This window comes from Puma concolor, chromosome A3 (genome assembly GCF_028749965.1).
Source record: "Puma concolor isolate L17-30 chromosome A3, mPumCon1.1.hap2, whole genome shotgun sequence".
NCBI classification, from domain to species: Eukaryota; Metazoa; Chordata; class Mammalia; order Carnivora; family Felidae; genus Puma; species Puma concolor.
In genome coordinates, this window is record NC_141669.1 from 6,225,547 (window position 1) to 6,252,274 (window position 26,728).

General features: G+C 53.2%; 1 long non-coding RNA gene and 1 other non-coding gene across 4 annotated transcripts in view; both read right to left on the reverse strand.

The window, feature by feature from the left end:
• The window catches only part of LOC147582205 (uncharacterized), a 161,648-nt gene extending 135,234 nt beyond the window's left edge, over positions 1–26,414 (reverse strand). Inside the window, exons 1-6 of one of the 3 annotated variants that reach the window (XR_015248842.1) lie at positions 25,895–26,299; positions 24,316–24,500; positions 22,887–23,029; positions 21,582–21,779; positions 20,631–20,769; positions 14,479–15,724 (exon numbers count right to left, since the gene is read on the reverse strand). This is a non-coding gene — a long non-coding RNA (uncharacterized LOC147582205). Of the gene's footprint in view, positions 1–14,478; positions 15,725–20,630; positions 20,770–21,581; positions 21,780–22,886; positions 23,030–24,315; positions 24,501–25,894 lie in introns of those variants that run through there. The other 2 variants (XR_015248840.1, XR_015248841.1) reach the window with 2 other exon arrangements.
• On the reverse strand, positions 23,411–23,517 carry LOC112864424 (U6 spliceosomal RNA). Its single transcript, XR_003223970.2, has one exon. It is a non-coding gene; the product is annotated as a U6 spliceosomal RNA (small nuclear RNA).
• Positions 26,415–26,728: the final 314 nt, after the last annotated feature.

A 26,728-nucleotide genomic window follows, 5' to 3' on the forward strand; every position in this document is an offset into this window, starting at 1 on the left:
TAAGAAAATAACTGCATTTTCCAAAGCAAAAATAACAGTGAGCAGAATGGCAACAGTTTATGCATTTCCCAAGCTCCCTAAGTGTCTGAATTAATGGAAGACAGCTGTATCCTCACATCTGCTTCTGCTTTCAATGTGCACATTATGCTGTTTTAGTTGAGGGACGTGAAGGAAAGTCAGCCTCAAGTATACAGTTGGACAAGAGAGAACAACGTCATGATGGCTTTTTCACGTCATCGTGGATGTTCTTCTTTGATAGTACACCAAAACTCAACAAATGGTACTTCCTTTTTTTTTTTTTTTATGTGTGTATTTCTTTTGAGGGAGAGAGAGGAAGAGAGCAAGTGAGGGAGGGGTAGAGGGAGAGGAGAGAGAGAGAATCCCAAGCAGGCTCCGGCCTGTCAGCACAAAGCCAGCCGTGGGTCTCGATCCCACAAACCTCGAGATCACGACCTGAGCAGAAATCCGGAGTCAGACACTTAACCGGTTGAGCCACCCAGGCACCTGTCTGGTACTTTCTCAAAGGTTAGTTGCACTGTCAAATCTGAAACCATATCAGTTAATTTTTCAAACACTGCTGCATTGAAACCCACTGTAATATATTTTGGATATTTCTTTACCTGGTCAAGCACTTGCAACATCATGCATTCATCACTTGGGAAATACGATTCATTGAGTTATGAGCATGTGTGATATGTTGACATATCTCATTATACAACATCCATAAATCATAGCAGTAACATAACCATTTAAGCTCATCAGAAAACTCTGAACTAGGAAGCTATCAAACTCACAGCAGTGGATACAAGTTTTCTAAAATTCTAATTTTCACTTGAAAGTTTCAATTTTTTTAAGTTTATTTATTTATTTTGAGACAGAGAGAAAGCACAAGTCGGGGGTGGGGGAAGCAGGGAGAGGGGGAGAGACAGAGAATCCCAAGCAGGCTCCCCACTGACAGCACGGAGCCTGGCATGGGACTTGAACCCATGAACTGTGAAATCGTGACCTGAGCCCACATCAAGAGTCAGACACGTAACCAACTGAGCCACCTAGGTGCCGCTTGAAAATTACAATTTTATAATTGGCAACAAATATTGTCAGATATTTTTCTTAAAGAAATAGGCTCATTTCATTTATTTTCAGGTCTGAAACAACTGGGTTTGGCAGTCAGTTGTCCTTTTCATCAACACCGTGCTGCGCAGAAAGCCTGGACAAGAAACCCAGCCCCTCGCCGATGACCCGTGACGTTGGGCCACACGAAGCCATTCTGATCCTTTAATTCCTTTTCATTTAACAAGATTTTTAAAAATCAGTACAAGGCTCCTTTCACCCTTGTTCGTTTTCTCTGAGGTGTGGGACAACAGCGAGACGGATGTTCCCGGCCATGGACCCCAGAGCCAGGTCACCGCGTTGGAATCCCGGCTCTCTCATGGCTCCGCCATGTGAGTGGGTCAGTTTCCGACTGTTCTCTGCCTCAGTTTCCTTGGCTGTACAATGGGCCTGCTTGGTGGTGCTGCTGTGGGAACCCAGCGAGCTCCTGATGACGACCTCACTAGAGGCAACTGTTGGCACTCGGCAGACGGGCCGGGCCCGGGGCCCTGCGCTGGGTGGGAGGGCCTCCGCAACCCGCCAGCTTTCCCACCCCCCAGGCAGCACGTGGCCCCGTCTCAGGTGACAGTGTGTCTAGGAATCTAGAAAAGTTCAACTACGGGCAGCCCTCCTGGCTCTCTCCTCCCCCTCCTGTCAGTGAGGAGAGAGAGGCCCGGCAACAGGGCCCCTGACACCCGAGTCCTGCGGGGCCGAGAGGAGATGGCGGCAGGCGACCTGCCATCATCACCTTCCAGCGGGGGCACGAGACAGTACGGGTGACCTGGGGGGTGCCAAGAGGCTCCAGTCCAGCAGCTGAGCACGAAGCAGGGATGCCCTGCATCTGGGGGAAGCTGTGCGGGAGCGGCCACCCCAGTAAGCACAGCCCCCACGCCGGGAAGGGGGCGCGCCAGCCCGCCCAGCAAGGGCCTCCTCCTGTACCAGCCGTGAGGGACTCTCCCCCACCGCAGGGCAGGGCCAGACCCCATCCCACGAGGCACAGTGCTCCGGGACAGGCGTCAAGGCAAAGGGGAGGTGGGGCGGAGGACAGGCTGCTGACCATTTTGATTCAGACACTCCAAGAGGCGCGGAGTCGGCACAGGGGACTCAAACAGGAAGTACCTGCAAGACGGAACCAAAGCACACAGCACGCACGCGCAGGTGACGTCTGGACCACCAGGCGCGGCCAGGGAGTACCCAGCAGCCGCTGGCTTTCTGTCCACGAGGTCCTTCAGGTGTACTCTCACCTGAGTCCTGTCCTACCCGGGCCTTCCCTCTTGAGGACCTTTGGTGACCCTCACCTTACAGTGACCTTACCACTCATCTGAATTTCTGTCACAAGAGAAGGTTGTCGACATTGCCTGCTGCTGTTTTCCTACTGATTGCACATTCTATATCCGATAAGGGGCTAATATCTGAGTATAAGGAGCTCATGCAACTCAATAGCAAACAAAAAAACAACAAAAAAGAAAAAAAATCCAATTAAAAATGGGCAGAAGATCTGAATAGACGTTTTTCCAAAGAAGACCTACACATGGCCCGCTGATCCCCAGAAAGATGCTCTACATCATTAATCATCAGGGAAATGCAAATCAAAACCACAATAAGACATCACCTCAGCCCTGTTTGAGTGGCTATCATCATGAAGACTAGAAATAGCCAGTGTTGGCGAGGATGTGGCGAAAAGGGCACCCTCGCAACCGTCACCTTTTTGGTGAGAATATAAATTGGTGTGGCCACTATGGAAAATGGTATGGAGGTACCTCAAAAAAATAGAACTGCCATATGATCCAGCAATTCCCCGTCTGCAGATTTATCCAAAGAAAATGAAAACGCCAGCTTCAAAGGATGCACCCCCATATTCTTTGCAGCATTATTATAATAGCCAAGGCATGGAAACCAATCTGAGTGTCCACTGATGGATGAATGGGTAAGGAAACTGTGGTATATCTATGTCATAGAATGTTATTCAGCCACGAAAAGGGATGAAATTTTGCCATTTGCCACATGAGTGGACCTCAAGGGCATGATGCTAAGTGAAAAAGTCAGACAGAGAAAGATAAATGATCTCTCTTACATGTGGCATCTTAGGGGGAAAAAATTAATTAAAAAAAAAATCCACACTCAGATTCCCAAGCTCATAGAGAACAGATTGGTGGTTGCCAGAGGTGGGGTGTAGGGGTTGGGAGAATTGGGTGAACCGTTTTTAGTATTTTGTTTGTTTGTTTAAATAAATTAAGGGGGTGGGGGAAGAGCCCTCTGCTCAAGAATCTGACGTTATAGCTGGGAGAGACAGATAATGAACAATAAGCAGAATGGTAAGTAATTATACAATATGTTCGAAAGTGCCATAAAATCTATAAACACAGCCAGAGAGATTAAGAGTTTGCCATTTTCAATGTGGGAAGGCTTTACTGAGAAAATGATATTTAAACAGAGGTGTGACGGAGGTGAGGTAGTTGTCTCTGTGGACATCTGGGGGAAGAACCTTCCAGATGGACGGAACAGCCAGTGCCAAAGCCCTCAGTGGACACTCATCTGACGAGAGGAAAAGCAGAGAGGTCGGTGTACCTGGAACTGAGTAAGAACCGGGGAGAGGAGAGGGGTTGACGTGGTGCCCAGGCCATGCGGGCCCTGCAGGACCCTGCAGGACACTCCCTGATGGGCGGGAGGGGAGGTCAGGAGCTCTGGAAGGTCTCCAACCCGGGAGTTGTAACGGGACGATCTGACGGCCGTTACTGAAAATAGCCAAGACGAGAGGCTGGAAGACCAGCGAGGGCTCTACTGCGGTCGCCCAGGCCAAGGAAGATGGTGGCACCCACCAGGTGGTAACAGGGCAGGTGGGCGGAAGCGTCCAGAACCTGTACATACTTGGGACATTGGCTCAATGGGATGTTCTGGCTTTCTCGATTTTAAGATAATGCATTCATTCTGGGGTTAGCCCAAGTCAAGTGAGTTACGTACTCCCTGACGATCGTATATGTTCGTGTAGAAGCAGAATCCCCCAAAAAACCAGTAATACCATTCTTCACCCATCATGTTGATTAAAAATGGATACTGATAAGCATACGGAGAAAGAAGTACTATTATACCATCGTAGGCACGTAAATTGGGGTCGTCTTCCTGGAGATCGAGTCACTGAATCTACCACGTTAAATCCCGCGCACTTTCACCCCACCTGCCGTTTCTAGTCACCTACCCCGCAGAAATATCCCCAAACACCCAGATGTGCAAAAAAATGCTTTTTTTTTTTTTTTTTTGACAATCACTGCCACACTGTAAAAGCAACCAATTGAAATAAACCCACATGCTCATCAATAAGTGATTGGCCAAGTACACTTGGCTTGGATTACTACACATCCTTTGAAATAACAAGGTAGGTGTGCATCTGCGTATGTTATGAAAAAGGCCCGGGGGGGGGGGGGGGGGGCGTCCTGAATTGTCCATAGGGATTACTTACAGAAGGCAGGTTGAGAAACAGAATTAGTTAGAGGAGAATTATGTCCTTTTCACTCTGGATTGTTCTGTGTTGTGTAAGAGCAAATCCATGCATTATTGGTGTAAATATTGTCAATATGAACTTTTTACGCTTAAGCACAGGAACTTTTATGACCCTATCCTGAGCGCCCATGGTCTGTGATCAAGGCTTCTCTGGACCCAAACCCACCCTATCTGTACCACAGCCTCTGGAAGAGGTCAATTTTTCATGCATTTCATAAAACTGAAAGCCTCAGGGTCCTTACTAACCTAGGCCCTTTTTATTTTTATTTATTTATTTTTGAAATATGAAATTTATATTTCAAATATGAAATTTATTGTCAAATTGGTTTCCATACAACACCCAGCGCTCATCCCAAAAGGTGCCCTCCTCAATACCCATCACCCACCCTCCCCTCCGTCCCACCCCCCTAGGTCCTTTTTAAATAAGTAGTCGTTTTGAGGGTGCCTCGGTGGCTCAGTCAGTTAAGCATCTGATTCTTGCTGTTGGCTCAGGTCATGACCTTGTGGTCATGAGATTGAGCCCCACGTTGGGTTCTGTGCTGACAGAGTGAAGCCTGCCGGGATTCTCTCTCTCCCTCTCTCTCTGCCCCTCCCCTGCTTGCTCTCTCTCTCTCCAAAAAATAAATGTAAAACAAAAAGTAGTTATTTTTTGTGCCTAATACTACATTTTACATTTTGTACTTTCATCTTAAAGAGGAGCCTAAAAAGAATAAGCCCGATAAAGCTGCATCTGCCCTTACAACTGCTCACGCTGGTGTCACAGCCCTGTACAGGGGCAGGCACATTTCCCACTCAAGCCTTTTGTAGGCCTTCCTACAGGCTGAGCAGCGACAAGCAAGGTCAGAAAAGAGGAACTAAGAACCAATCCCCCCAAAACAAAGAACTACCAATGGGCAGACATAACCCCAGTGAAACCCCAGAAGTCATTTTTCACAGTGTGCTGAGAAACTCGGGCAATTTTACAGGAAACACCATTAGCCTGGAGATCAGAACAGCCACGATGTAAGTGAAATAGTGAGAAAGTCAAGACAGCCTGTGAAACAAGTCTCATAACGAAAGAAAATGATTCTTTAGAGCAGAGAAGCTTTCAGCCACAGAAACACAGAACAACAGGGAGCCAGAAGAGAAACAGGTCTGTCTGAGGAATGGGTTTTAATTCTCCAGTCCTGATGGCAAACGCCTCTCACAACACATCGGGGGAAGAAATGCATGGAAACCTAATGTCACTAAGCATTCAAATCTGCTAACCTGCTCCCTGGCTCTGATCCCACGGTCACCAGGCAACCGTTGGATTGAGATCAACTGTTTGCCAGGTAGATTTCTCCGCACAGAATAGGGTAAGCCGAGGACTCAGCCCTCTAGACCCTTCGACAGATGGAGTTCTCATTGTAAAATAACAAGCTGACATCCAGCATAGACATCAGTGCCATGAGCGTGGTTAATGTGAGTCTACCCCAGAGAGAGGGATTTGCGATTTGTTGTCTGAGCCTGCACAGCTAGCCCAGCCCCTGGACTGTGAGAATTTGCCCACTGCCCATGTGCAAACTGCTATGTGACCTTTCACACAGCTGTCATCTAAACTGACTCTGTCCAAGCCCAGTTGTGCACTCAGCGACAAGCCATAGCTGGGTGGTTCTGCTGGGTCCACATCTGTGGGATTATACACAGTTGACCGGCCATCGTATAAGCCAGCTGGCAAGTCTGCGACTTAGTGCCACAAGACAGCCCAGATCTGAGGTCAAAGCCAATTGTTAGCTGGTGCGTGGGTACCTAGGTCAGGGTCCACGTCTGATGGAGACCCACAGATGGCGATCTCCTTTCCTTCCCTGTCCCATCCCTGCTGGAAACTGTCGCAGGAAAGGTACCAGGCAGCCCCTTACAGGTGTCACGTGTTTTTCGTAATTCCAACAAAAGGAGTCCCGAATACTAGGCAGGAAATGACGTCACTGGAGCGGGGCTGCCCTCAGAGAGTGTCTCCTTCCTCCATCAGTGGATCTGTGATCAGAAGATCCAGTAGGAGAAGAAGAGCAGGGCAGGCTCTGGATTCTAGAGAGAGTGGCTGCCTTCTGGGCTGTGCTGGGAAAAGAGAATAGAAGCAACTAGAGAATAACCCAAGAGGATGAGCTTAGAGCCGGCGCCTGAGAAGAATGTTCCCGGGACAGTGTCAGTGACAGCTCATGGTCCTGGTGAACAAACCACAGCAGACCACTTGCTGGACAGCAACGAGATGCCATTCATTGGTACACCAAGAAATGAGCCGCACTTCCTGAAACTTGTTTTTTTTCTGTTCCCATAAACGGGCACTTTTTCCTCTCATTCAAAAGAGACACAATACAGAAAAATCAGAGAACAGATGCAGAGGCCATAAAACACCAAGACGAGGATTTGCATCTGCTCAAGGTGAAACATTGGCAGGCCAGGCCCTGGCAGACGGGGAGACCTGGGGGTACGCTTCTCTGGAACAGGATACTGGGGCTTTCTGGCTGCGACATCTGTCACCCCATTGATCTCCAGAGTTGATCTGGCTGATCTGGCTGGCTAGGCGGGTGTCCCCCTCTGCCCATGTGTGTCCCTCCAGAAGCTATGTGCTCGGTGGAAGAGGATGATCGTCCCCGGCACAGGAGGACCATTCTTGGGGCAAGGGTGTATGAGTGGCTGTGCTCCCCTCCTACCAATGGACCTCCCAGCAAGCTCTCAAGGACCACTGGGAGGAGAACGTAGGGTAGACAAGCTTCCAAGACCCCAGACACGTCCGAATGAGGCGCTGCGGGTGGGAGTCTGCCTTTCTTAAAACAAAACAACACACTGCCTACACTCACGTATCTCCTACTTCAACTGTCTTGCTCAAAAGGCATAGACAGTGCTCACCACCCTGCTCATAACAGAGATGATTTGGAAGCAGCCTAGGTGAGCCTCGAAGAGGAGATCCCTCCCCCCCCGCAAAAAAAAAAAACAAAAAAAACACATGTTGTGTTTCCATAGGATGAAACGATAGGCAGCTGTATAAATGGACTCTGCAGGAACCCTGCTCATCCTTCAAGATCCTGCTACAGTCCCCAGACCACGGCCCTGACACTGGGACTGGTCCCAGCCCCCAAACACCCAGCTGTGTCCATAGCACTTGAAGCCTGTAGCCCAGTCCGCTCTGCGTTGGGCTCTCTGCCCTGACCTCTGAAGGGCAGGGACCGCGGCTCACTCGTACCTCATCACCCACCCTCCACCTCCGTGGGACCCTCAGCACACAGCGGGCACTCCCCGAGCGCTTGTCGTATTAAAGTAACTTCGAGGCTCGCTGCAGATTCGGCTTCCCTTTGACGCTCTAAGCTCCACGTGGGACTTTTTTCAATCACCTTCAGTTCCTGGAAAGCCCTGAACTTTCAACCGTGTGGTGGGCATAGATTCTGTCCTTCTAAATACATGCAATGGTCTCCCCATCTTGCGCAGTCACCCAAGGCACAAAATAAACTCGGCTTTGGAAACCAGAACCCAGAAGGAGAAGACCCCTTGGTAAAATTTCCCAAAAGGGGCCTTGCTTACATTCTACGACCATAAATTGTAGGCAAGCCACCTGAACCATTGTGCTGTGTACTTCCAAACAGACAACCTGTCACCATAGCAACACTCACATCTGTCATTACCTCAGAGAGAGAACACCTTTTAAAAGAAATCTACTTAGCAATATGTCATGTCAACTTCAGTGCTTCTTACGGATTCTCTCAGGAATCTAGGCCTGAGTGCCCTGGGATAAACCGTGCCTCTGTGAACGATCTAGAAGGCACTGCCGCAGCCCAAAGTGGCCTCTTCCTCCACCTGCCCCCACCTGTCCTTGGATGATTCAGGTACCGGGGCCTCCCTGAAGCCACGGCTGATTGCCATGCACACAGGGCAGTTACACAAGCCAGTTGTTATGAAAATAATAGCTGTCACCCTGGCATCGTGCATGCATAGCCTCTTAATCCTTGGGCCAGCCCGTGCAGCAGGCATTACCCCCACTTAGCAATGAGGAGCCCGGCTCCAGCCCTCCCCACTGCAGTGACATCATAAGCCACACCTGGCTCCCAACACACCGTCCACCCCGTGTGGATCTGTGAACTTTCCCCACAACTCAGAAAGGAGGATCTTTTTTCTCATCCCCATTTTACAGAAGGGAAAACTGTCTTGGAGAAGTGAAGCATCTTGCCCAAGCTCCCTCCGGAGGACAGCTCAGGTGCAGAGACACAGCCTCTCCCCCTCGGGGGGAGCCTCGGTCTGCATCCGTCGGAGCCTGAGAAGAGGACGCTTTATTTTGCTTGGTTTCAGAATAAAGTTCCACCTCTTGCACTTGCTGAGAATCTTCCCGAGGAAGCGAGTCCATTGGCTAGATCTTCACTTCTTCCAGATCATAAAGGGAACTTTGTGTCTTTGAGGGAAAGGAGGACTAGGAAAGCACATGTGAGGCTTTCGTGCACAAGAATCTCCTGAAGATCTTGTTAAAATGCAGGTGCTCCCTGGGTAGGCTGCTGTGAGTGCACCTGCGGTCTGCACTTCGAACCAGCTGCCAGGTGAGGTGCTGACCCTCCATCCCTCCTTTCGGGAAAGAGGGCAAGGTCCCTCTGTTTAGAAGAAAAGACGCATTATAAAAAAGACACGGTGTTGCCCCCCAGGACCACCCAGGACTATTGCAGGCTGCATGTTAAGACCTCATGTTGTTGAGGAAGCCCTGGAGAAAGGGAAAGGAACTTGATTTCCAAGGCTGACCTCAAACCTTCGGGAAACTAACTCTACACCAGGAGCCCCTCTCAGGCTCTAAGCCACTATTGATAGTAGGATGTCTTCATTCCTGACCCCCCGCCCCTACCTCCCAGGACCTGGCCTAGTACCTGGAATATGCTAGATGCCCAATAAATATGGAAGGAAGGAAGGAAGGAAGGAAGGAAGGAAGGAAGGAAGGAAGGAAGGAGGGAGGAAGTGAGAGGGGAGGGGAGGGGAGGAAAGGAGGGGAAGAGGATGGAAGGGTGGGTTTGGCAAAAAAATTGAGTTGCAATAAGGAAGACTCTGACATATGTTATTAACCATGTAATGCGTGCACTTGTCCAAGATGGGCACAGAATGGCTATCCCATGCCTACCAATTAATTGGTAGAAAGAACTCAGGCTTTCTATCTATTGATCATTTTTAAGCATTTCTGTCACCCCATGGGATCTAGAACCTACCTTGCATATACTAACTATATCAGCCTTCTAGAACCAAAGGAGCTTCTGGCTATTTGAAAGATGTCATTTTAGGTGCTGTGATAGTTATTTGTTTTCCAGTTTGGCTGGGCCCAGATATGTGGTCACACATTAATCTGGAAGTTCCTATGGGGATGTTTTCAGATGAGATTAACATTTAAATTGGTGAATTTTGAGCGGCGCCTGGGTGGCTCGGTCGGTTGAGTGTCCGGCTTTGGCTCAGGTCATGATCTCACAGTTTGTGGGTTCGAGCCCCACATCAGGCTCTGTGCTAACAGCTTAGAGCCTGGAGCCTGCTCCAGATTCTGTGTCTCCCTCTCTCTCTGTTCCTCCCCTGCTCATGCTCTGTCTCTCTCTCTCCTTCAAAACTAAATAAAAACATTTTAAAAAAATTTAAATTGGTGAATTTTGAGTAAGCAGATTGCCCTCCATAATGTAGGTGGGCCTCATCCAATCAAATGAAGGGCTGAATAGAACAAAGACCGATGTTCCCCAAACAAGAGGGAAATCTGCCAGCAGAGAAACTTTGGCCTTGAAATACAACGTCAGCTCTTCCCTGGGTCTCCAGTCTGATGGCCCACCTTGCAGATTTCAGACTTGCCAGTCTTAATCATGTGAGCCAATTCCTTAAAATTTCTTGCTTGCTTGCTCACTCTTTCAGATAGATAGATAAATACAGAGGTAGAGATAGACACAGACAGATAAATATACACACGCATTAACTGATTCTGCTTCTCTGGAAAACCCTAATATAGAGGCAAAAAAGGAACAACATTTCACAGCAGACGGTAAACACTGCTTATCCCAAAAGATACTAAAGTATATCACACAGACTGGAACAGAGGCTGAATATACTCATGGCTAATGAACTAACGAGTCACAGGACATCTCTAAACCCAGGAGAATATGGGGCTATGCCTTCAAACATTGACTGTCGAAGCCCAACCCCCCAACTCCAACCCCAAACAGATCCTCAGGTTACTCTTCGAGAAATACTGTCGAATGGGTATCCTTGGAGGCACTGCCTCGGTCAGAATGAGGCAACTAATATATTCTAAAATACAATATGAGTTCTCTTTATATCCCCTGCAACCATTAGCCAGACCCTATGAAACCGTATTTGACCATCTTTGCCCTGTAAAAACAGTAATTCTATACAGTTAACCTAATCTAATTATGCCTCATAATTTAGATCACATTGAATAAAGCCCCATTAACACCCAGAGTCCTCTCTTACAGATCCTCTAGAATGTTCTCCATGTCAGCATCCCATCTACATGGGCAACAGGTTGGCTCTGTGAAAGACTGGGGCACGCTGCCTGGGCCGGGGGCAGGTCACTTCCTCTCCCGAGCCGGGGTCCTGACGCAGCAAGGGCTGAGGCGGGACCCAGATGAGGGGGTGTCACTCTTTGCTGGAAGGTACTACAGAAACACCCCTAATCCTTGTTTCCTGAGGCACACAGACTGCTGGAAATTCTGGGGCCTGGCCCTCTGGTGTTTACGGACCCTCCTACCCCAGGAAGTCAGGGGCTAGAAACCTCCTGAGCGTGGGCTGTGCCACATTCTCCATCTCCCCAGTGCCTAATGCGAGGCCATGACATACAGAGTGGGCGATGAGTAAGTGAGGGAAGGAGGGACAGGAGAGAAGGAGAGAGGGAGGGTTATGTCCCAGCCCTGTGCCCCACTAACTGCTCCCTCCAGGTCACCCACCAGCCTGGTCTGGGCCTCTGCCAACCACCTGCCATCTGAGGCTGTAAGGCCGGCTCCTACCCCACGGAGGACTGAGCTCCCATCACGCTTCCCTGGTGACCCATCTGGGACCCACGGTGACTGCCACCCAGGTGAGCCCAACCCTGCCCCCACCTCTCCCGGCCTCCCACTTCTCCTGGCCCCCACCCCCCCGCCTCTACCAGCCCCTCGCTTTTCCCGGCCCCTGCTTCTCCCCGCCCACACAACCCATAGACCCCCAGCCTGGAAAACAGCTCCAGTGTTCACCCCCTGAGCACCCTTCTTCTTCCACAGCTTCACCTGCCCCTGTTCATCCAAAGCCCTGGGCTGCAAAGAGGGGACACTTCCTGAGGCCACACGCCTGGGGCCCCCCTGTGGGCACTGCACCGGCAGCCCAACCTAAGCCCTGCCTCATCCTCCCCACTGGCGGCCAGGAGCCTCCCGGGCCAAGATGATGAGCCCTGGGCTGGACACCCGCACGCACGCTCCTCCCTACAGCCAAAGGCTCTCACCAGCCAAGATGACCCAAAGCACCACGGCCTCAGGACGCTGCAGCAGGAACCCACATGAAGAGCCCCGGAAAAGCCACACTAGGGGGGAGGGTAGAGGGAAGGGGTGAAGACTATGTCCCAGGAGAGAAGCCACTCCTGTGGACAAGGTGGTGTCAACCAGGGGACCAGGCCCAGCTCCCGAGCCAGTGGCGGGAGGGCTGAGTTAAGGACCTGGGGATACAACACTTTGCAACCTCAGTTCACGGTTATGTAACCGAAATATTTGTCAACAGCGCCCTTACAGAAGACTGCCCTTTGGTTTTGCTTAATCATTACTCTGCAGAGAAAGTCCGCAGAGAAAGTCGCGACCACACACACACACACACACACACACACACACACACACACACGGTGCAGATGCTGCACTGGCATAGCGCTCCTGAGGAAATTCAAGAAGGAGAGACAAGAAAGATCACTGGATTAAAGAATCAACTTCTCTATTCCAAGAACATTGACTGAAATTACCACAGATATCAGAAATCCTATGTTTCAGGGCGCCGAGTCGGTTGAGGACCCATCATCGGTTTCGGCTCAGGTCGTGATCTCACAGTTGGTAAGTTCGAGCCCTGGGTCGGGCTCTGTGCTGACAGCAAGGAGCCTGCTTGGGATCCTCTCTCTCTCCCTCTCTCTCTCTGCCCCTCCCCTGGTCCCTCACTCTCTTTCTCAAAATAAATAAACAAACCTAAAAAAAAAAAAAGAAGAAGAAGAAAAAGAAAAAGAAAAGAAAAAAAATCCTATGTTTGGGCAGGTAACCACACATGGCCCCGCCCTCCTTGGAGACAACACAGCATGGCCCCGCCCTCCTTGGAGAGGCTGGGACAGGGAGGTTGCTGTTGCTCTGGCGGATCCAGCTTAGCTTGCTTGACCTTCTCAGCCAGGAGGTTCATTCACTCACAAGTGTATTCTTACCACCAGGAACACAAAAGCAAATTGGGGGGGGGGGGGCGGGGGGAGGGCAGGTCTGCAGTACGGAGATCACAGAAGAGTGGAGGCTTTTAACGCTACTGGACCAGGGGTTTCTCTCTCCATGAAGCAAATGTTATCACAGATGCTTCCCCTAGAACCCAACACCCTAAAGATGGGGGCCCACTGTCCCGCTGGCTCCCGGAAGGCCCCAGAGTGTGGGGTGGCCGCCTACAGCTGACCCGAGGCCTGAGTCTCCGGGACCTGGGAACCCCCTGGGTCAGGGACAGAGCCCAGCGGCCCTGAAGCCAGCTGCTGTGCATTCAGGGCCGGCTTAGCGAGCAGCCGCAGGACCCCGCATTCACGGGCACAAAAAAGTCACTGGCAGCGCTCGGCACTGCGGGCCGGGCATCCAGACTTTCTCACCGCCAGACAATACTCGCTCGACATCGCGCGCCTGCTAAGAAGCACATTTCATTAAACAAATCAAGTACGGATTTGGTGGCTTTAGCTTCTATAGAGACGCGAGGCTTTTTGCAGCGGAAGGAGCACTGGCAGCTTAAACCCTAATCCTCCACACGGCCCGCAAAGTAGCCATAAACCCTGCAAGAAATTAGAACAGGTTTCAGGGAAGTGACGCCCGATAACTGAGCGTCATTATTCTTCACTCTGTTTCGTCCCCTCTGTTTTTCTCTCTTTCTCCCACTTTTAATTTATGCCATAGTCATGTATTCTATGCCTTATAAGCCACCTGAAATTGCTTCTTGAACAGGCAACATGTGAAATGAGATGAAATCAAGATGAGCTGTCAGATTGTCACCTGACCAAGGAGGGAAATCAGGCCCTGATATGATGTCCCTGCACGTGGCCTCCGGGACCATGTGTCCCCAGGGGCCAGCTGACAGCAGAACAGGCAGTCCAGACACAAGCCTCAGGCCCCCGCAGAAGCAGCAAGGTTAGGCACCTTAATGGGTTTGCGCTTCAGGGGTTCCCGAGGCCCTGAGAGAGGCATTTCTGCTCTGTCGAAGGGTCAGCAGAACCGGAATTTCCTGGGGTGCCAAAAACATGCCCACAAAACGAAAATGCACATGCCTGGGCCCATGGGGTCAAAATCTCCGCATTCTGCACCAAGGTCGAAACCAAGGATCTGCACTTTTACCAAGCAGTTCCTAGCTCAGTGAGACATGAGCACACTGCCCTGAAAACGTCGCACGCCTGCCAACCTCCACGTGGCACGTCCAGGGCCCTCCCAAGGGCACCCACACTGAGGCTCCTGCGTCCCCAGCTTCCTTGCTGCACCCGTCCCTCCCTCTCTGACACCCACTCCCACAGGGCACCCTCCTTTCTGACCCTGGCCCGATGCCCTCCTCCTACGCCCTCTCCCTGCATGACTCCCACCCAGCGCCCAGGACACCATGGGAGCCCCACTGGCTCCCCCACTCGCCTGCCAGCGCTGCCCACAGCTTCGTGCCAGCCTTCCGCAAGCCTCAGACAGGGTATATGGCAAGTAAATGTTTATTGAACAAACAGATGGATCTTTATTACTTTCTTCCAGGAACTCGCTTGCCCCAAACACATAGCTTGTGACAAAACAAAGCCCAACCAGACCTCTTGCTTGATTACGGTCTGCAAGCTGTGTGCACCTTCCACGTCTCTGAGCCTGGCGCCTGCCATCTCCCCTCTGCTCTCCCTCATGAAACAGGAATTCCGTTTCAGCCTCAGCTTAAGGGCCACCTCCTCCAGGTAGCCTTCTTTGATTTCCCCTTCTTCATTCAACAAACATTTCCTGAGTGTCCCCCCCGGGCTCAGGCACTTTGCAGGGCTGACAACAAGCAGAGAACAGGCAGGAGGGGTCCCTGCCTGGACTCTCAAGGAGCAGGTAAATGCTGCAGTGATTCATGCCCCCAACCTCCCCCAGTACCTCTGCCAGAACCCTGTTTGCAGAGCCCTTTCACCGATACATCCTTAAAATTAGGTATCACCCATGCAACACGCACCCACACAAGGCACAATGCGGATTCTAACAGGCAATGAGAAAGGACTGAGTCGTGCCCATTAACCCACCCACTTCAAAGGAAAAGTTCCTCCGGAAAGGTTTGTTGGATAAGCAAAGCATAGAAAGAAACAGCAGGGGAACCTAGGTAAGGTTAGAAATGAAAGCTAACATCCATTGGAACTGAAAGGAGACGCCACTGCATGCTGACTAGAAGGACCAGACCCAGAGCCTGCTGGGCCAGGGCGAGGAGAAGCAGGAACGCTCACTGGTGGGAGTGCAGAGGGGAGCGGCCACTCTGGGAGACAGCCGGGTGGCCCCTTACAAAACCAGACCGTTACCCTGTGACCCAGCGGTCGTGCTTCTCAGTATTTGCCCCCAACGAGCTGGAAGCATATCCACATGAGAACCTGCACATGACGTGCATAGCAGCTTTATTCCTAATAGCCAAAGCTTGGGAGCAAGCAAGATGTCCTTCAGTAGCTGAGCTTATGGATAAATATGCTCCAGACACTGGAATATTATTCAGCACCGAAAAGAAATGAGCTGCGAGCCATGAAAAGACGTGGAGGAAACGTAAATGCATGTTTCTGGGTGAAATAATCCACTCTGCAAAGACCACGTGCTGCAGAACTCCAACTATATGATGTTCTGGAAAAGGTGAAATGATACAGTGAGAAGATCACTCAATCACTTATGGGATCAAGCTCCATGTCAGGCTCCCTCGGCCCCCTCTCCTCCGCTCTCTCTCTCTCTAGAAAAAAAAATAAATGTAAAAAAATGTTGAAAACAATTTTTTGAAGTTTGCTTTAATGTTTATTTATTTCTTTTGAGAGAGAGCACAAGTGTGCGAGCGGGGAGGGGCAGAGAGAGAGAGAGAGAGAATCTCAAACAGGCTCAAACTGGCCAGCAGCCTCCAAGTGTGGTGACATCTTGCATAGACAGAGGAATGGGGACCCCACGGGTGCTGGAGCCCGACTCCCTGGGTGCAGATGCGGGCTTCTGCCTATTACCAGCTCTGTGAATGTGGGCACGTTACTTTGCTTCTCTGTGCCTCAGTTTCCCCGTCAGTAAGATGGGGGCAATCATGCTTTCTAAGACCGCTGCGCCCTCTGAAGGAGGGATGCTCTCAGGCGCTCCGCAGAGCTGACGTTTGGGAAGTCTGGCATGGGTGGCTGCTGTCACTATACTATCAGCTGTCACTTGTCAAGCCCTGTGCCAAAACGTCTCTGTTCCTTAGCTTACCTCAGCCTCACCCGGCCCCCAAGGAAGCATTACAGTCTCCACGCTCAGATGGCTGTCCCAAGCCCACCCAGGTAATGAGAGGGATCTGGACCAAGGATCCCTGCCTCCAAAGCCGTTGTGCCGCCCTGCCTCTTGGGGTCAAAAGTCCCTGTGGAAGGTACCTCGCCCGCTGTAAGCAGCCCCGCTGACTGGCACATTCCTCAGGTGGCTTTGGCCTGGGAACAGCGAAGTCCTAGCTGCAGGAGGGGGGTGGGGGAAGCTGAGCAGAAAAGCCCCAGGTAATGTAAATGGAAACTCTAACCGACAGTCCTGCACCTGGTGTTTTGCATTTCCCAAGACAGCTGAAGGGATTGTGTAGGAAGCTTCACGCCTTGGAGGAAACCCGTCTGTGGCCATCGGGACAGCTGGACTGGGCCCCCTAGCCGCTTCACATCCCCGCCTGGAAATACGGTGCGGTGCGGGGGCTTATTTAAACGTCACCCCTCAGGTAACCTGGAACCCATCTGGGAGTCGCCCTACCCTCGGCTACAAGCAGACCCATTCCCACAGGGGGCTCCAACTCCCGGCCTGGGCCTCAGGGAGGAGGGGGCCATGGCCTGTTCCCCACAGGCTCCTGGGGAATTAAAGGGAGCCCGCAGGGCCACCTGTCCAGGCTGCTCACTAGGAACTCTGAGCATCCGGCTCCTTCTGATGCCAACTATGCGGGTAGCACACAACCACAGACACAGGCATCACAAGGGAGGCGGTGCTCAAACAGATTACGTAAGCTGCCCGAGGTCGCACCTAACTGGAAGAAGCGGGACACAGAGCCAAGCCTGACTCCGAGGCCCTGGCACTTTCCCTGAGCAGGAACTGGAGCCACCACGGTTTCGGGAAACCAGCCCGCAGGGGTTGCCGGACATCAGCCGCCCTCTGCCACAGAGCACAAGCCTTGGCACTCCGGGGAAACCCCACACACCAGAAGACAAAGTCTGTGGCCTTGAACTACAGAAAGCTGTAAGGCGGCCGTGCAACTGTGCAAATGACCAGAGCCAAATTCCTGCATCAGCAGAGCCGGCCCAGCTGTGTCAGACACACAGACAAGCACGTGCGGAGCGGTCAGGGGCACGGTGGGGCTGGAGGAGGCCTCTGCAGCTGTGCGGGGGCGGGGCCGGTGCAACCAGCCGGCGTCGGGCCGTGAGTGCTGATGCCCGCCCTAGATGGCCGCGGAGAACGAGGAAGTAGGGTGGCAGGCCCGGCCAAGACCAGGCCCCACGACACGGCTGCAGGAAGAAGGTGGCCGGGAGGCCTTCCAATCCCAGTCAGAAATTTTCATTTGAAATGAGAGGCGGGTAGAGAGTGCCCTTCAGGGACACAAACCACAACCGTGCTGGATGGAGAGCCAGGACCTCGTGGATCCATGCGTGTCCCTGCAGGCAGCAAGCACATGAGGGGCTCAGAGGAAGCCCCCCACTTCCCCATTCTGGTGAGCTGGGCTGCAGTGCCCAGATCTGTGTCCTGCCCCCCCTCCCCCCGCACAGTCTGGGTGCCACGGTTCCCCAGTCCCCAGAAAAGGTATAGCAATATTTGTTTGACTTACCTACTTACCACCTCCCCAAACTAGACTCATGCCCATCACGTGCTCCATTTCAGGAGGCTGCTCTGACTTGACTTACAAACCCTCCTGCCTACTGGAACTCTTTCTGAGAGGTGCCTCGAAGAACAAGAGAGGGCCTGGGGCGCCCGGGTGGCTCAGTCAGTTAAGCATCCGACTCTTGATTTCCTGCTCAGGTCATGATCTCATGGTTCGTGAGTTTGAGCCCCGTGTCAGGCTCTGCGCTGGCAGCTCTGAGCCTGGAGCCTGCTTCGGATTCTGTGTCTCCCTCTCTCTCTCTGCCCCTCCCCAGCTTGCATGCATGCTCTCTCTCTCTCTCTCTCAAAATAAGTAAATAAACTTTAAACACACACACACACACACACACACACACACACACACACAAGCAATACAAGCCCTGATGACTATTCCCCAGGAACAAAAAGTTCAAGAACTAAAAAGGCGAAATGAATCAAGGCCAGATGTTGACTACAGGCAACCTCCAAGTCAACTCATAGCTAAGCTCAGGCAGACAGGACACGTGGCTATCTTTCCCAACCTGTCCCCCCGAAAGGTGCACCTCTTGGCCTCCCAGCCTCCACAATGTGCCCCTCCTCTCGCCAAGCATGCCGTCCCTGCACGCAGGGTCCCTGGTCACCTGGTGGATTCAGGGGGCACGACTCCCAAAGGGGGTGACGCCCGCTTAGCAAGCAGCCTCGAACTCTTGCTCTGACACCACGGATACATCACCAGGCAAACTGCCAGGAGCGGCACCCGCAGGGGAAATGGGCCAGGCAACATGAAAGCAAGAACAAAACCAAAACTGGGTGGGTTATTTTTATCACACTGTAGACTTGCAGCAAAGACCCAACAGCCAAAGGGGCATCCCAGGCGCCGGGCAGGTTTCTCTCAGCCTCTGTCCCTTCCCTCCTTCCGTCCCTCCAGCCCCCTCCTCAGGAAACCGAGAAAGTGGATCGGGTCAGAGCAAACCATCCCTCATTCTGCCTTCTCCACAGGAAAAACTAATTAGTCGCCAAATATTCGGAATGGGTAATTGCTACCTGAATTAATAAGGGCAAACAGCCGGCAAGAAAACAGTGGTTTACTATTTCTGAGCGTGCGCCTCTCTTCACCCGGAGCCCCAGGCTCTGCCGGGAGGGACGGGCTCTGGAGACACGACTCCCCTGGAAGCCTGCAGGAAGGGTGACGCGGCGGCCCGGGGCTGCCCCTGCTCCCGGGTCACTTCCAACACTGCTGTGGCCGGGAGTCACCCTGTCTCCTCTAACACGCAGCATGCATGTGTGCACATACTCATGCACGTTCACATTTACGCAAACGCACACAGCACACACCATACACGCACACATATATGGGCACTCACACCCGTGCACACAGCACACATGTAAAAGCATATACACACGCACACACATATGGACAAACGCATGCACAGGCACATACATACACATGTGCGCACACACACCCATACGCACACACACAGGCACAAAGCACACACCAGGAACATCCAAGGGGCATGAAACCAGATTCTCACCCAGGATCTGCTTGCCCCGATTTCCCCAACAAGTTGCCCCAGTTTCCTCAGCTCTGACAAGGGAGTATGTAGACCACATTGAGGGGGGTGCAGACAGGAGGGAGAAGGGAGAGGAAGAGGAAAGTTGAGGAGACGCCACGGAAGGCTAGAAGAGACCTGCTGCAGCCCCCTCCACACCACCCCAGCACAGACGCCAGAGTCACACCCAGAGTGCCTCTGGGGAGCCTGCTGAGCCCCACCACAGCCCTGCCGTGTGACCTCAGACACAGCACTTTCCCCCTCCGGGCCTGGGTTTCTGCCTGTGTGCGAATGAGGTGACTCGGTGTGATCGGTGTGATCGCTGGAACAGTTCTGAGGCGCTGCCCTCCAGGGAGGATTCAGTTCAAGCTGGGGATCACCACGGTCTCCCCTGCCCGAGCACTTTCCACAGGACTTCTCTGGCACATGGCAGCGAGTAACTTCCGGGGGGAGGGGAGCCCAGGGCTCTCTGGAGGCGTCCCGGTGTCACAGGCAGCTTGGGCCACAGACATCCAGCCACCGACCGTGCTGTCAAGTCGGCCCAGGGGATTCTGGGCTGTGTCTGCCACGGCTGCCCAAGCCAGATACGCTTCCACGTGAAGCTGCCCAGGACGCTGTGTCCGCACGATGCCGACAATCTGTCCTTCGGTTTTTACGTTTAATGACATGTTGTAAACAGCTCTCACGGCTGTGCGTGCAGAGCCCTCTTTCTACCAGACAAACAGTAATTCTCTGGAAGGCTCTATCACAGATCGAACCGAACCCCTGTTAAGGCTACTGGCAATCTTTGACTTTCACAAGCATCGCTATAATCATCTGCTTATAGGTACTCGTTCTGGATAAATAAAAAGTTCTCTGCGTGCAAAAAACTACATATATCTTTAAAGGTTCATATCTGCCTGGAAACAGGAGTCCGGCACGTCACACACCAGGCCATCAGCTGCGGCTCCTTCTGGGGCAGGGGATTAGGAAAGAAAACTCAGGCTCTCGGTAAGCAATACTTTATGTTTGCGAAACGGAATGAGTACGGGGGGGAAATAAACAAAATGCAGTCACTGTCTAAACCTCTTCAGAAGTGGTTTTACCAGAGGGTCTGGATCTGGCAGGAGCCACATAATCACGGAGAGAATCTCCACATAATCACGGAGAGAAGGGAGGAAGAGGGGAAACGTCCGGCAGAGGGAGAGGCCAGGAGCCACCGCTTTGTGGGGTCAGCTCTCCCCTGGGCTGGCGGGGACAGGACCTGGCTTCGAACCATGCTCTGTGCACTCACCTGGCACCTGGATGTTGTTTCGCCTCGGAGGACTTCCATTTCCTTGTGTGTAACACGAGGTCAGCAGGTCAAACGGGCTCAACAGCGAGCACCCGGAACAGGGGGGCCGCCACCCGTGTCTGTCCTGACACCTTCTGCCCTGTTCCGGGTGCAGAGGAAAAGAAAAACTAATCTCACGGCTGCTCCTCAAGTCCTCACTCCCCTCCAGCCTCCCCCAGGGCCCCCAACCCGGTCTCAGGGTTTATGGACCCTGTGGCCTTTCTCCTGAAGAGAGAGCCCCTGACAACACCACGTCTTGGGGCCCAAACATGAGCACATCTAGAAACCCCAAGATGACTGGGGCACCTGGGGGGGCTCCGTCGCTTAAGCGTCCGACTTCGGCTCAGGTCACGATCTCACAGTTTGTGGGTTCGAGCCCCGCGTCGGGCTCTGTGCTGACAGCTCGGAGCCTGGAGCCTGTTTCAGATTCCGTGTCTCCCTCTCTCCCTGCCCCTCCCCCACTCATGCTCTATCTCTCTCTCAAAAATAAATAAACATTAGAAATCCCAAGGTGATTAGTAACTAAGAAAGATAACCATCTTTGTCACGAATGATATATGGCAATAAACCTATTGGCCAGTGTTTTTTATTTATTTATTTTTCCAGGAAAACACAGTGAGCCAAGAACACAGAAACATAGCAACCCCAGGCCTGAGCAAGGATGTTCTTAAAAATCCCCATGATGTTTACAGAGTTTAGTGATCTTCCCCCCCTCACGTGGACATGCCCGGAGTCAGGAGTCAGGACCCCTGCAAACCCAAACGTGGAGGGAGGCCCGGCAGGCAAGAACCCACAGTGCCGTGGCCTCACACATCAGTCCCGCTGTGGTCACCCAGCGCTGAGCAGCCCACACCCCCGCCAAGATCCACAGGCGCCCACACCCGGCCAGGCCACTGAGTAATCCCAGCTCACCTACAACCATGTGACCTCAGGAATCAATGACTTCAGCCAAAAGGCCCAGCTTCCCCATCTGTAAGGGAGCGTCTCCTTCCAGGGAGGTCGTCAGAGGATCCCATGAGCTAACGTGGACCAGCTAGGGGGACAAGGACTGATGTCATCACATTCCTGCAGGTCTCAGGAGGCTGTTCACATCGTCAGATGAGCTCGGGTCTGTGAAATAGTGTGAGGACATGAAAAGCGGGGACTTTAGTCACCCAGGAGCCATCACTGGGTCCCCAAGCAGCTGGACTCCCCAGGACTGGGAAGGAAGCTGAAGGAAGCTGCCCAGAACGGCCAGCAATCACGGAGGCTCCGAAACGCTCCCTCCACCTGCTCAGCTCCTGTCCTCCCCGCTGGCCTGCCTCCTCTCTGCCCCAAGAGCAGAGTCTCCCCAGTTCCCAACCTGAGAATCAGCTTTTGGCTCTCTCCAGGGAGACACTTTGAAGGCTTCAAGTGCCTCTCTCCAGGGAACATCAAAGACCATGGCACTTCCCATGGCATCCTTAAACCCAGTGACCTGCGAATGTCCGGCCTCACGGCACCTATAGGACATGACCTGACGGCTTCACTTCAATCAGTGAGTCACTGGCCCCCAGACCCCGTGCCCCAAATCCACTGCGAGGGCAGTGAGATGACTCCCCAAATGGAGGGGCTGAGATGCGTTATGCCTGGGATTTGCCCCTTTACCCCAATCAGTAAAAAGCTGTGTCTCTGTAAGTCTCTTGTCTGCTTTTTTATGGGTTAATGGGTTAAACATTTTTAATTTTAGAAATAATTGCAAACAACTGAAGAGCCACTGGCTCCCAGCTCCTGATCTCGCCATGCAAAGGGGACAATATTTTTAGGCCTATTCAAGTTACCCACCCTGGCCACGAATGAAATATTAATGAAAGGTTATGCTTGCAGCCTTCAGAAAATGATTACTCGAGACAGCAATTATATTTTCCCCCTTTCTGTGTAATAAAACTGCACCTCACTGCGCAGTAGGAATTAATAATTCCGAGCCCTGTTGTTACAGAGGCGGGCATCAAAGCGGAAGAGAAGGCATGCCCGAGAGGGAAAACACAAACACGTTTAGACCCACAAAGGAAGTGGGTGACTTCAAAAGAGCAGGATTCTATATTCAGGGCTGGGATCATTTCTCAAGGTCATTAACTGCTCTAGCCGACTGAAAGAGTGGCCCAATTACAAAGCACACAGAGAAACAGAAATTAGAACAGGACATAGCGACAGCCCCAACTCCGGGTCACTCGGCACGGCCCGCAGCCTGGCAGGTACCTGCAGCCAATCGGCCAACTCCCCAGAATCCTTCCAAGGGACTCGAAAACTCAGGACAGCCAACTGCCTTCAGAGCCAACAGCTTACTAGCTTCCCAGGCAATTTCCACATGAGCAGAAAGAGGACACCTTTCTCCTTCCAGCCTGGAAAAGAGCAATGAGAATAGCGGCCGTTTATTGAACACCTACTCCTTGCCAGGCAAATACAGTGAGGCAGGAACTCCCATCTTCGTCTGATAGGAGAAAGCACTGAAGCGCAGAGGGATCCGATGACTTGCACAAGGTGACCCGGTAAATGGCAGAATTGGGATGTGAGCTGGATTCAAAGACGGGGAGGGCGGTCCGTCCTGCTCCCCGTTGTGTCCCCACGGTCCACGCAGCATGCCGTCTGGCCCACAGCAGGGACTCAAGTAATTCTACTTATTTAGCGAATGTGTTAAACTGAGCGGAGCATCCACTTTTGGAAGGCAAACTCTGCAACTTGTCAACAGACTTGAAAAGAAAAATCAGTTGTGACTTTATTTTTTTCATACGGAACGCCTCGTGAATCTGGGTGTCATCCCAGCGCCCGGGCCACGCTAATCTTCTCTGTGTTGCCTCCATTTTAGTCTACGTGCTGTCGAAGCGAGCACGAGAAAAAACACTTGTGACTTTCCATACGTCCCAGGGTTCGGGGAACTGGGCTAGGCAGGGGAAAGGGCAGGCACGCAATTTTGCACACCCCGTGACAAAGGCACCCATCACTGCCCCCCCAGTGCAATCTCTGATTTTATCCCCGGTAGGGTGGTATAGGGTGTGAAGCAATTAGGGTTTTATTTTGTTCTGCGACAATGTGGAACTCAGAAATTTTTCATGACACTCCCTTGAGAAACCTTGGGTGACCACATCAGATCATGCCCTGGCCCTCAGGGTGTGGGGGCTGCCTACCACCCTACAGCCCTTTAGGTAACTCTGGGGCAAATGAGAAAACCCTACGGCCTTGTCTTAGAGAACAAGGTCACAGGTTGCAACGGAACGGATATGTGGGTAGCTGTGACGTGGCCCAGATCATGTGGCCTGGAGCAGGGTGCCCAACAGGCAGGAGAGAATCTGCTGACCCTACCAGAGGTGGGAGAGCTGCTGAGGCAGGGGGAACAAAACTGTCCTGGGGTCACAGAGGTGGGGGTGAGGCCTTCCCCTTTGGCAGGGAAGAGCCGGGGTTCCCAAGAGCTGGGCTTGTAGAGAGAAGGGCCTAGGGAGGCCAGGAAATGGCCAGCGGGGTGATGGGGCCGACTGCCTGCTGGGTGGGTTCTTTGGGCCCCAGGATTCTTCTGGAAATTGCAGCACCTCTGTGTACATGGGAGGACCTGGGGCAGCCCTTTGTGAACCGAAAGCCAGGAGAGGGGGAGAGGATGTGAGACGGGGCTTGGAGAGGCACTCAGAGAACTCACCCGCTCTTCAAGCAGAGGGAGTGTGCTGGGGTAGACTGAGTATTCCTTAAAGCAGACAGGCCGAATGACAGAGCCAGGCTGGTGAGAGGGCTAGCAGACAGCAGCCAGAGAAGGGACAGCCATTTGTTGAGTGTCCGGTAAGCGCTCGGGGCCGAATACAATGCCAGAAAGCACAAACACAGCCCCTGCGGATCAAGCGGTGAACAGACATGTCAGTGCCTCCCGGGTACAGCCAGATGCAGCAACAAAGCCCCAAGTCCCGCTGGGGAATCGTGAGAGAGCCACATGCCACAAAGGGCTCAGGTGAAGTGGACTGCGGCCCCGAGACACCGCCAACCCAAGGTCCCAGAGGACCCCCCAGACGGCCCTCTAGGATGAGGACACCCTGGAGGGAAGCAAGAATAACACCAAGGCCAGAGGCACCTGCTGGAGGGAAAGTTGGAGAAAGGATCCCAGCACCTCCAGAAAAGGGCCAGGGCGCCTGCTTTTTCTGACACCAAACGGATCCACTGACACTTATCCTCCTTGGTCACAACATGGTCCCAGAGCCCAGAGGTGGCAAGCCCTTCCACCCCCACCTTCCTCCTGCCCTTGCTTAACCTCTTAGTCCTTCCCTGCTCAGCAGGACTTGGTCAGAGAGGCCACACGCAGGAAAGGCACAGTGGCAGAAGAGAGAAAGATGGGTGGCAGGTGGCCAGTCAGCCCTGGGACAGAGCAGCCTGAGGACGCCATTTACAGCATAACAGAGTTCCCCCAGGAAGCCCCCAGGGCCGTCACTGGCCTGCTTGACCGGCTTCCGGTCAAGGAGGCTCAGGACAGGCATGAGAGAGCAGGCAGGTCCACGCAGAGCCGCTGGACGGATCGCCACCGCAGGAGCTGAGCCAGGGCTGGGCTCCCTGGGTGGGGACAGCCTGACCGCGGGCGGTGGCCAGTGCTGACCACAGATGCCCCAGCCTTCACGTGCAACTGAGTGAGTGGCATCTGTGTGAAGAAGTGGGAATGTTCCAAGAACCAGATCCTCCTTCCCTCTTCCAGAAAATTGAGGTCATTTTCCAGGAATGTTGAAGAAGTCAGAGCTGCCTTCCGCAGCCCTGAAATACAGGGCACTGTCCCAGTCACAGGTCCCCCAGCTCCTGTTCTGAGGGCAGGCAGTCCCGAGACGCGGGGGCCAGGGCTGCCACCACCCCCACCAGCCCCAAATCGGTAGGAAAGAGCCTTTCCTCTGCGTGTTGGAGCTGCTTCCTCCTCCCCCGCCCCAGGCCTCACCCAGCTTGGGGACTCAATGCCTGAGGACAGGATAGGGGCACACCTGCGCTGTGGGATGTGGGCCTGAGGGGAGAGGCTCGGCTCGGGCCCCAGCAGGGAGGAGGCCCCACTCCTGCCCTGGAGATGCCCCCTGACGGTGTTTTCTCCACCTGCTCACGGCCATGGGGAAGGGGCGCTCTGCCCGAGGCACGCGGGCATCACACACTCACGCGTTCGTCCCGTAACACGCCCTGGATGCCTCACGACGCGCGGTCTTAAAACAGAAGCGGTCTCAGAGCTGGAGGGGAGGGGGGGTGGGGAGACTGGTGCTTACCCGACCCAACGCAGGGTGATGGCCAACCCAGGTCGGGACGGGGACAAGCGCCGGCGCGGGCCCACAGGGCGCAGAGGGGCATCCGCCCAGGACGGAGCGCCGGCCCGGGGTGCAGAGCAGGGAAAGGGAGGGAGGGTCCGCGTCCCGCGGGACCCCGGGGCTCGGCTGAGGGCGCCTCTCTAGAGCCTGGATTGAGGAAGCTGGGGTCAGTGCACCAGACAGGAGTCCCTGTTGCTGAATTCCCCTCGCAGACATCAGAGGCCAAGAGGAACACGCACTCGAAGCCACCTGCGCCGGCCCTTCCAGCTGGGTCAGAAAAACCGGTCGCCGCGTCCGCAGCGCGGGCGCAGGCGCAGGTTCCGCGACCGGACCCGCCCCCCACCTCTCACGGGACGAGGCGGCGGGCCCCGGGGCGGGCCCGGGGCGGGCCTGGGGCGGGGCTCGGAGAGGCCCCGCCTACCCCGCGCTCGCTGCGCCGCCCGCCCCGCCCGGGTTTCCACCTGGTGAACCTCCCAGCCTGGTCCTCCCTACACCCTCGCGTGCCTGCCTCCTGGCATCTCCTGTAACTCAAAATCACCTCTTTTTAAATCCCGTTTCTTTGCTCAAGACTTTTTTAGAGGAAGCCTTTCGTTATTCCTGGACCCAGATATAATTTTTCTCTCTTTTAATCACCCCACCTCCACACCCCCCCTCAAAACCCTACCCCCACCCTCGCAACTTGTGCAAACCTGTAACTCAGCTGATCAGACTCTCTGTGCTTCAGGCAGATTCCCCGGGGCCGCCCTACCGCCGGACACTGGGGGCTCCTTGAGGACCGTCTGTGGAATGGAATGG